This window comes from Macaca nemestrina, unplaced genomic scaffold (genome assembly GCF_043159975.1).
Source record: "Macaca nemestrina isolate mMacNem1 unplaced genomic scaffold, mMacNem.hap1 Scaffold_59, whole genome shotgun sequence".
Lineage (NCBI taxonomy): Eukaryota > Metazoa > Chordata > Mammalia > Primates > Cercopithecidae > Macaca > Macaca nemestrina.
In genome coordinates this window covers 372,501-383,425 of record NW_027257758.1, presented here as the reverse complement: position 1 = coordinate 383,425, position 10,925 = coordinate 372,501, and the positions used below count along the sequence as shown (strand labels likewise).

Here is a 10,925-nt window from a genome sequence, read left to right as displayed (position 1 = left end):
GACCCACGACAGTGTGCAGATGCCCACACCCATTGAATGCAGACCACAAAAAGGTATTAATTACATAAGCCATAAACTTTCATAATGAAATAAATGTTTTTTAAAAGAAGATAGTGTTGTTCAGTTACTGTCTACTTTCTGAAATGGAGATGGTGGAGCGCTTCCATGGTTGTGAGGATAAAAATAGATTAGAGAATGTAATAACTAAAATAGGTGTATAAACATTGTTAAACTATTTTATTCTCATTTTAAAAACATGCCTTAAATATATTTGTTATGCTTTACAATTGAGCAAGTAGTGCAAACACATTAATATAATTCTCCTCTAGCTCCACTGAGAAGCCAGGACTGCAGGGCTTCAGTGCAGGACTGCACAGCTCCACCTGCACCTGCCAAATGCAACAACCTCTTTCAGTGTCATTAAAATATTTCAATAGGAGGATTGAGTTTAGATCCAACCTGTGTTTTCTCCCCTGGAAAACAAAGGTTTTTTTGAAACAAAGAAGGTCTTTACCGTCTTCATCCGAAATGCTGAGGCATCTGCAATGTCTGCTGTAAGTGACACCAGGCTCTCCTCTGAAATCTAGCAATGGGAAAATAGACTGTAGATTCTGCTTTCAGAAAGGTGGGAATCAGAACTAAGTCAAAATGCCATGTCCTCATTCATAAACATCTTATTTTACAAATTCCACAGGTTTAGTTATTTTGGGATTAATATGGGCCTATATTAAAGTGCATTTATTAATTTAGCATGAATTGTTCAAATGCATTCTGGATCCTGAGCTGACATCCAGCAATGCTGAGTGTGTGCCTGTGTGAGTCACCAGCAATGAAGAGCCTCAGGTTATTGTATTTATAAAATGAAGGGGTTTAGGCTTGCTCTGATTTTTTAAAAACCATTTTTAACAGTAAAAACTGTTTTTCTTGCTATATAAAAATGTACAAGAAAAACTCAAACATTACAAATGATAAATTATAATTTTATTAATATAAATATTTTTGTGAGCTCAATTTATATGACTTAGTTATTATAAAAGAAATGAGCAAGGCCAGGCACGGTGGCTCAAGCCTGTAATCCTAGCACTTTGGGAGGCCAAGACGGGCGGATCACGAGGTCAGGAGATCGAGACCATCCTGGCTAACACGGTGAAACCCCGTCTCTACTAAAAAAATACAAAAAAACCAGCCGGACGAGGTGGCGGGCGCCTGTAGTCCCAGCTACTCGGGAGGCTGAGGTAGGGGAATGGCGTGAACCCGGGAGGTCCAGAAACACCGTTTTTACATTGCCATAGCTAATGTTAACATCTCCTAGAATAAAGGGGGGAGTCACCACCAAGGGTCAGTTCTGGAGTGAGGGCATTATTCTTTTTGCATATAATGCAGTGACTCCACATTGCACCAGTGGCTTGGTCAAAAAAGACAAAATTTCTGGGGAATTAGTGTTGATTATTTTTAGATATCATAATCTTGGCTTTATGGACACCTTATATTAAACAGATCTCACTTGCCAAATGCCACAGGATGCAGGCCAACAGACAGGCTCCGAGGGCTCTTGTGAGCTGGAACTGCCATATAAGCAGAACCACAAGAGAGATGGAACACTGCCCATATCCAACACAGCATAGCCACCCTGAAAGCCTCACCCTTTCTTTTAGAAATGTGTTTAGATTTTATACACTTTTGCTAGATTTTGTTATGTAAGATTTATGTATTGAAAGGTCTTAAAGATTTTTAAATGTTGAGTAAAATGTTCACGAGTATAGTTTATATATATAGATGTATATGAAACAAACCTGTCATATAATTTATTTTCTTTAAAAACAAGGCACTGGCTGGGTACAGTGGCTCACGCCTGTAATCCCAGCACTTTGGGAGGCTGGGACGGGCAAATCACGAGGTCAGGAGTTTGAGACCAACCTGGCCAACATGGTGAAACTCGGTCTCTACTAAAAATACAAAAAATTAGCTGGGCATAGTGGCAGGCACCTGTAATTTCAGTTACTTTGGAGGCTAAGGCAGGAGAATCACTTGAACTCGGGAGGTGGAGGTAGCAGTGAGCCAAGATCATGCCACAGCACTTCAGCCTGGGTGACAGAGTGAGACTCCATCTCAAAACAAAAAACAAAAAACAAGACCCTTATACAAATTACCCTTGGAACTTTTATTTAGAATTTAAGGTTATTTGGGGTTTAGTGTCATGTAAACAAAATTCTCCAATTGCTAGGGTCCTCTTGGGGTGCTGCATTCCTGTAAGACATGATCATGCCAGAAAAACAGACCCTTCTCCACCTAGGAACTCAAATGCCAAGGGTGATGCCAGATCAACTTTCATTACTGAGTCATATATTCCTAAATTCAGTGTATCATAGAAAAACAGACATACCCTTAACAGTTTAACCTGACAAGTTCTGAAATACTTCCGTTGCAATAAAAGTTGTGAAAAGGCTATCTTGCTAGAGATCTCTGACTCAGAGAAGAAAGTGAAGGCTGGGCACGGTGGCTCATGCCTGTAATCCCAGCACTTTGGGAGGCGGAGGCAGGTGGATTACTTGATGTCAGGAGTTCGAGAGAAACCTGGGAAACATGGTGAAACCCTGTCGCTACCAAAAATAAAAAAATTAGCTGGGCATGGTGGTGGGTGCCTATAACCCCAGCTACTCAGGACGCTGAGGCAAGAGAACGGCTTGAACCCTAACCCGAACACGAACCCTAACCCTAAACCTAACCCAAAACAGAACCCGAACCCTAACTCGAATCTTAATCCTAACATGGAACCAAACCCTAACCCTAACCCAACCCCAACCCTAACCCCTAACCCGACCCCGACTCCGAAACTGACCCTGACCCTAACCCCTAACCTCTAACCCTCTAACCCTCACCCTCACCCTCGCCCTCGCCCTAGCCCTAAAACCCTAACCCTAAAATCCTAACCCTAACCCTTGGGTGGAGAGAACCTCTGCGCGCAGGATTCAGAGGGGATTTCGGTTTCCCGTTTTCCACACTGAACCATTCTAAGTAGTCTCTGACCTTCGTTATTCAGGGCTAGAAACAGAAAGTATTTTATTCACTGTGGATGCGGCCCCGAGTTGTCCCAAAGCGAGGCGGTGCCGCCAACGTCTGTGCTGAGCACAACGCAGCTCCGCCCTCGCGGTGCCCCCACGCCAGGGTCTGGGCAGGGTAGAACGCTGTTCTGTCTTCACGGTACCCCCGAGGTCTGTGCAGAGGAGAACACAGCTCCGCCCTCGCGATGCTCTCAGTGTCTGGGCTGAGGAGAATTCAGCTCCGCCCTCACAAACGTACAGCACCGGCGCTGGCGCAGAGTCGCACGCCAGGCGCGGGCGCAGGCCGACGCAGGCGCAGAGTCAGAGGCAGGCAAGGCGCAGGCACAGAGTCGCACGCCAGGCGCGGCGCAGGCTGGCGCAGGCGCAGAGTCGCAGGCTGGCGCGGCGCAGGCCCAGAGTCGCGCGCCAGGCGCGGCGCAGGCCGGCGCAGAGTCGCAGGCCAGCGCGGCGCAAGGGCAGAGTCGCACGCCTGCGCGGTGTGGGGGTGGGGGAAGGGTCGCGGCGCAGGCGCAGAGACGCATGCTGCGAGGGGAGCGGCGGAGACGGGCGAAACATCAGTAATCTGAAAAGCCGGGCTCCGGTGACCTCTGCTTGCAGCCGCGCACTACAGGGCCCCCTTATTCACAGTGCTGTGCCAGTGCGCCCCTTGCTGGCGACTACAGCAACTGCAGGGCCCTCTTTCTTGCAGTGGTGGCCAGCGCCCCCTGCTGGCGCCGGGGCACTGCAGGGCCCTCTTGCTCGCAGTATAGTGATGGCACGCCACCTGCTGGCAGTTGGGGACGTTGCAGGGCTCTCTTGCTCACAGTGTAGTGGGAGCACTCCCGATGCTGGCAGCTAGGGACACTGCCCGGCCCTCTTGCTCCAAGTGAAGTGGCGGCTGGCTCCCCAGCTGGCAGCTGGGGACACTGCCGGGCCCTCTTGCTTGCCTTGTAGTGGGGGCACGCCCCCTTCTGGCCGCTGGGGGTACTACAGGATCCTCTTGCTCAGTGTGGTGGCAGCACGCCCCCTGCTGCCAACCAGGACGCTGCAGGGTCCTCTTGCTCATAGTGTGGTGTCCGTGCGCCACCTGCTGGCAGCTAAGTACACTGCAGGATCCACTTGCTCACAATGTAGTCGTCGTACGCCCCCTGCTGGCAGCTGGGGACGCTGCCGGGCCCTCTTGCTGGCAGTGTCGTCGCAGCACAACACCTGCAGGCAGATGGGGACTATGCAGGGCCCTCTTGCTCCAGGTGTGATGGCTGGCGCCCCCTACTGGCCACCTTCTGCACCACTTAACGTTGGAGCGCCAGTTATTAAGCGCCTTCAGTTCTGGAAATTCAAACTGAAACGGAGCTATTACTGGGGAGAGCTGATGTCCCGGTTCTTGTCTAACTTGGAAGAAGTATTTTCACCAAGAGGCAGTACAAAGATGGCAGATAACTTCACTGAAAAAAATACAGTGTGAAGAGCTTATTGTAGAAAAATAGGAAGGAGTAGGCTGATCGTGCAGGAAAGCAGCCTAAGAGTCCTGTGCAGGGAATTTTATTTTGGACTTCTTCACATTCCTGCCTCTGTCTCAAGTCTCCACCTGTTTTATTTGTCTGGATTTCCTGCTACTGCCTTGGGTCCCCAACTTGCCCCACTTAGGCTTGTGGGACCTCCTCACTGTTGGTTGAGGCACATGTGTGGTGATCAATCCGAACTCACTCTGGCACCAGGCTCCTTCCCGCCATCCCAGGCAGGCTGACAGCAGTCACATTTGCATCTACTGTGCCTATCTCTTTTGAATGTCCTTCTCTGCCCTAATCTGTACTTATGGTGCCAGGTTTCTTTTAAGAATGTCCCCTTTGTCCTTATCAGCATGTAGCCAGCAGTATTGTGACATTATTACTGCAGAGTGAATGATGACTGGGGCATCTTAAGAGGAGTTGTAGGGTGTTTCTTTATGCATAGGTACCTCTTCTCCCTCCAACCCACAATTGACAAGTGCCCATCCACTCCAGCATTAGAGATGCCACTAATATGTGAATTTTCGGTGGTCCCTCTAGGTGAGCCTTCCCAGACTTTCCCTATTCCAGGAGCTCCCCCTCCTGTTCATGTCTAGCTATCTATGTGCTCTAACAGAGCCCACTATCCTGTGTCTTTCCCAAAAATAGTGAGGGAAAGATTAATGGGAAACCATAGGAAATGATATGCATGTAGATGAAAACTTTACAACTTACACAAATAATCACTCAAAATCATCCTTATACTAAAAATGCAAAACTATACAATTTCTAGAAGAAACTATGGAAGAAAAGCTATGTGCCTTTGGATTTGGTAATGAATTTTAACAAATGACACAAAAGGTTTATATACACAGAAGAAATGACAATGTGGATTTGTTAATATTTAGTTTATACTCTGGGAAAGACCTTGTTAAGGGAACAAAAAGACAAGCCACATATTGAAAAAAAAATTTGCAAAATACAGATCTGAGAAAGAATTTGTATTCAAAATACATACAAAATTCTTAAAACTAAACAGTAAGTTAAACAGCCCAATTAAAAATGCACACAGATCTGGACACCTCACCAAAGACGATCTACAGATGGTAAGTAAACATACAAAAAGATGCTCAACATAGTAGATAACTGAAAACCACAATGAGATAGCACAGTTGGTCTGTATCTGTTAGAACTGCTAAACTCTAAAAAAATGACAAATTGCTGGAGGAAAAACAAGAACTCTTTTCATTGCTGGTAGAAGACAGTGTGTAAGACCAGAATATGCCACCCAAAAATATGTCCCTTTTGGCATAAGAATTATTCTGAGCTGATTACTTTGAAAAAATGCTAAAAAAGGAAGTTCTGAAAACAGAGAAGTTACCCTTGTGTAAGGAAAATTTACATCTATAAAGGAAATCCCCGTTTAAAAGATCTCTCTCTCTCTCTCTCTCTCAGCACTAACCAAGAAGAGGATAACTAAATCATTAAAAGAGTCTTATCAACAGAGAACGCATGGAGTTAAGTCTGTATAAGAAAACTTACCCTTGTCTACTGTGCTTTTGCTTGCTATGTCCCCACTACTGAGCCTCAAATCTTCTTTCTTTAAGTTGAAGATAGCATTTACACTTGAATTGAAAGCCACCTACTGGGGATTTACTCATTTTTCCCTAAGTATCTCCCATGTATCCATAAGGTATACATGTTTTTAAACTCATCTACTTTTTTCTCATTTTAATCTGTAATTTGTTACAGAGGGTCCCATCTAAGAATTCCGTAAAGGTAGAGAGAAAATTATTTTTCCTCCCCTATTACTAGTTGGGCAGTTTTTCCCAAAGCTAAACAAGTCTCACCTTACAATCCAAAAATCATATTCGTAAGTATTTTGACCACTACTTTGATATTATTTCCAAACAAAAGCTACCATGCAATTATGTACAGAAGCTCTATTCATAATGACCAAAGGAAAAAAAGGAATCAGAAAGTCTTACAACAGATGACTGTGTGGGAACCCACTCAGACATCAAGAGTTGTTATAGGGGCCAGGCACGGTGGCTCGCTCTTGTAATCCCAGCACTTTGGGAGGCTGAGGCAGGTGGATCACAAGGTCAGGAGATCAAGACCATACTGGCTAACACTGTGGAACCCTGTCTCTACTAAAAAAAATACAAAAAAAATTAGCTGGATGTAGTGGTGAGCAGCTGTAGCCCCAGTTACTCGGGAGGCTGAGGCAGGAGAATGGCATAAATCTGGGAGGCGGAGCTTGCAGTGAGCCAAGATCGCACCACTGCACTCCAGCCTGGGTGACAGAGAGAGACTACATCTCAAGGAAAAAAAAAAAAAACTTGTTTGTTTTATATTTAATAGTGATAACTCTGAAGACATAGTTGTTTTATTACACAAAAAATATTAAATTTATTTTATTTAAGTTTTTTTTTTTTTTTTTTTTTTTTTGAGACGGAGTCTCACGCTGTTGCCCAGGCTGGAGTGCAGTGGCGCGATCTCGGCTCACTGCAAGCTCCGCCCCCCGGGTTCCCGCCATTCTCCTGCCTCAGCCTCCTGAGTAGCTGGGACTACAGGCGCCCGCCACCGCGCCCGGCTAATTTTTTTTTTTTTGTATTTTTTTTTTTTTTTTTTTTTTTTTTTTTTTTTTTAGTAGAGACGGGGTTTCACTGTGGTCTCGATCTCCTGACCTTGTGATCCGCCCGCCTCAGCCTCCCAAAGTGCTGGGATTACAGGCTTGAGCCACCGCGCCCGGCCTTTATTTTATTTAAGTTTTATCCAAATCACATTAACCTGAAAAACATTTGGATCAGTTCCTATATTTCTAGGAGTTTGGGAATATTTATTTATGAATGATTTTTTTTTCCAAGCCAAGTTAGAATAGAGCACTTTTAGAGGATTTTATAAATGAAATTTGCAATGCTATCCAGAGTTAAGAAAAATCAAATATACAAAACATACATTAATAGACATACAAACACAAATAGAGATCTCATAGCTTTCATCCTGAAATTTTAGCCACGAATCAGGCATAAATATTCTGATGGTTAATTTTAGATGTCTGCTTCATTGGATTAAGAGATACTAACATAGCTGGTAAAGCACAGTTTCTGGGCATAAGTGTGAGGGTGTTTCTGGAAGACACTGAGATAAGGAAGATCCACTCTGACCCAATGTGGATGGGCACTGATATGGTTTGACTGTGTCCCCACCCAGATCTCATCTTGAATTGTAGCTCCTATAATCCTTACATGTTGTGGGAGGGACCCACTGGGGGACGATTGAATCATGGTGGTGGTTACTGCCATGCTGTTCTTATGATCTGATGGTTTTATAAGGGGCTTTTCCCTTTTGACTTAGCACTTCTTGCTGCTGCCATGTGAAGAAAGACATCTTTGCTTCCCCTTCCATCATGATTGTGAGGCCCATCCAGCCATGTGGAACTGTCAGCCCATTAAACCTCTTTGTTCTTTATAAATTGCTCAGCCTCAGGTACTTCTTCATAGCAGTACAAAAATGGACTAATAAAGGCACCATCCAATTGCTTGAGAGCCCAGATAGAACAAAAAGGAAGAGGAAAGGTGAATTATCTCCTTCTGAAGCTGAAACATCCTTCTCTTGTCTTTGACATCAGAACTTCAGGGTCTCAGGCCTTTGGCCTCAGAATGAGAGTTACACCATTGGCTGAACTGATTCTGAGCCCTTTGGACATGGACTGAGCAATGCTACCAGCTTTCCTAGTTCCCCAACTTGGAGACAGCCTATTGTGGACTTTCTCAGCCTCAATAATTATGTGAACCAGTTTCCCTAATGAATCTTTTCTCATCTGTCTATCTACATAAATCCGACGGATTGTGCCTTTCTGGGGAACCCTGACTAATGTGATTATAATAATACAAAATTCACCAGCTTATATAGAGGACTTGGGTTTTGTCTTTACCCCATTTTATATTTGTATTATAACTGTGTTTCCGGAAAAAATGGAACAAGTTTTTATCTTCTTCATATGAGGGCTAAAGCTTTTTTCTCACCAATATTTTTGGAGATTTTTTACGATTTTCAAGATTTTTCTTTTGACCCTAACCCCTGAACCAAACCCTCACCCCTACTGCTAAACCCTAACCCTAACCCCTACCACTAAACCCTAACCCTAACCCTAAACCTAAACCCTAACCCTAAACCCTAACCCTAACTCTAGCCCTAAACTTAACAGAACCCCAACCCAAACCCTAAATCCAACCCCAAACCCAACCACAACCCTAATGCTAACACTAACCCAACCCCATCTCTAAAACCATAACCCTAAAATCCTAACAACCCTAAATCTAACAACCCTAACCCTAACAACACTAACAAACCTAATGTTAGCAACCCTAAACCTAACAACTGTAACCCTGACCCCTGACCGTAACCCTTTGTATAAATATCAAGTGATCTTGAATAGACAAAACACTCCTGAAAACGAAAAGCCCACTTAGTGGCTCACATTTCTCATTGTCAAATATTACTGCAAAGGAATAGTAATCAAGACAACATAATACTGGCATAAGGAGACAAATATAAATCAATGGAACTGAATGTCCAGTCCAGAAATAAAACTATACCTCTACAGCAAACTGAGTTTTGACACGAGCCAAGACCACTAAACTCAACAAACGCTGCTAGCATCTGACTACCTAGAGTCAGAGGTAACAAACTGTACACTTACCTCACCACACAGAAAAAGTAACTAAAAATGGTTCAAAGCCCTACATATAAGAGTTACAAATAGAAACTCTAGAAGAAAACAGGGATATATCTTCATGACCTTGGATTTGGCAAAGGTGTTACAGATCTGAAACCAAAAGCACTAGCCACAAAAGAAATAATTTCCTCAAAATTAACAACTATGCATCAGAAGACATTATCAAGTAAGTTGGCTGTGCACTGTGGTTCACGCCTGCAATCCGAGCACTTTGGGAGGCAGAGGCAGGAGGATCACTTGAGTCCAGGAGTTCAAGACCAGCCAGGATGACAGAGCAAAACCCCATCTCTACTAATAGTACAAAAATTAGCCAGGAATGGTTGCACACAGCTGCAGTCCCAGCTACTAGGGAGACTGAGGCGGAAGGACTGCTTGACTCCAGAACGTAGAGGTTGTAGTAAGCTGAGATCACACCACTACACTTCAATCTGGGCAACAGTGCAAGACCCTATCTTAAAAAAAAAAAGAATGGGTATGATGGCTCACGCCTATAATCCCAGCAATTTGGGAGACTGAGGCAGATGGAACACTTGAGGTCAGGAGTTGGAGACCAGCCTGGCCAACATGTCGAAACCTTGTCTCTACTAAAAATACAAAAATTAGGGCCGGGAGCGGTGGCTCACACCTGTAATTCCAGCTCTTCTGGAGGCTGAGGCAGAAGGATTAACTGAGGACGGGAGTTCAAGACCAGCCTGACCAAGAAAAGCAAACCCCATCTCGACTTATAATACAAAATGAGCTGGGCGTAGTGGCACATGCCTGTAATCCCAGCTACTCGGGAGGCTGAGGCAGAAGAATCATTTGAACCCAGGAGGCGGAGGTTGTGGTGAGCCAAGAGTGCACCACTGCACTCCAGCCTGGGGAACAAAGCAAGATTCGGTCTCCAAAAAAAAAAAAAAAAAAAAGAAAGTGAAAAGACAACCCACAGAAAACAAGAAAATATCTGCGCATTATATATCCAACAACAGTCTGTGGACTACAGTATATAAAAAATTTGTATAACTCAACCACAAGGACAACCAAATTACAAATGGAGACAGAGTTGAACACACACTTTGCCAAAAAGACATGCAAATGAAAAACAAGCACATGAAAAGATGATCAATATCATTATCATTATGGCCATCCAAACTGAAACCACAACCAAATACTCTTTCACACACACTAGAAAGGCTACAATCCAACAAATGTAAAGTAACAAGTGTTGGCAAGGTTGGAGAGAAATCAAAACCATTAAATACTATATGTAGAATATAAAATGGTGCAGCCTATTTGTAACATAGTTTGTTATGTCCTCACAAAGTTAAAAACACAATGGGCATGGTGGCTCATGCCTGTAATCTCAGCACTTTGGGAGGCTGAAACAGGCAGATCACTTGAGGGCAGGAGTTCAAGACCAGCAGAAGGACATAACAAAACCCCGTCTCTACTAAAAATACAAAAATTAGCCAGGCATGGTGCCACACACCTGTAGTCCCAGCTACTAGGGAGGCTGAGGCGGGAGGACCACTTGAGCCAAGAATGTGGAGGTTGCAGTAAGCCGAGGCAGCACCACTACTCCAGCCTGGGCAACAGCGCAAGACCCTGTCTCAAAAATAAAATAAATAAATAAATAAATAAATAAAGGCCGGGCATGGTGTCTCAATCCTGTAA

General features: G+C 44.3%; 1 long non-coding RNA gene across 2 annotated transcripts; it reads right to left on the bottom strand.

The window, feature by feature from the left end:
• Positions 1-210: 210 nt before the first annotated feature.
• On the bottom strand, positions 211-3,385 carry LOC139361547 (uncharacterized). Of its 2 annotated transcripts, none has more exons than XR_011619108.1 (2): positions 3,028-3,385; positions 211-583 (listed from the first exon to the last, which is right to left on the bottom strand). It is a non-coding gene; the product is annotated as an uncharacterized lncRNA (long non-coding RNA). The 2 variants fall into 2 exon arrangements; XR_011619107.1 differs by lacking the exon at positions 3,028-3,385 and adding an exon at positions 2,384-2,757.
• Positions 3,386-10,925: the final 7,540 nt, after the last annotated feature.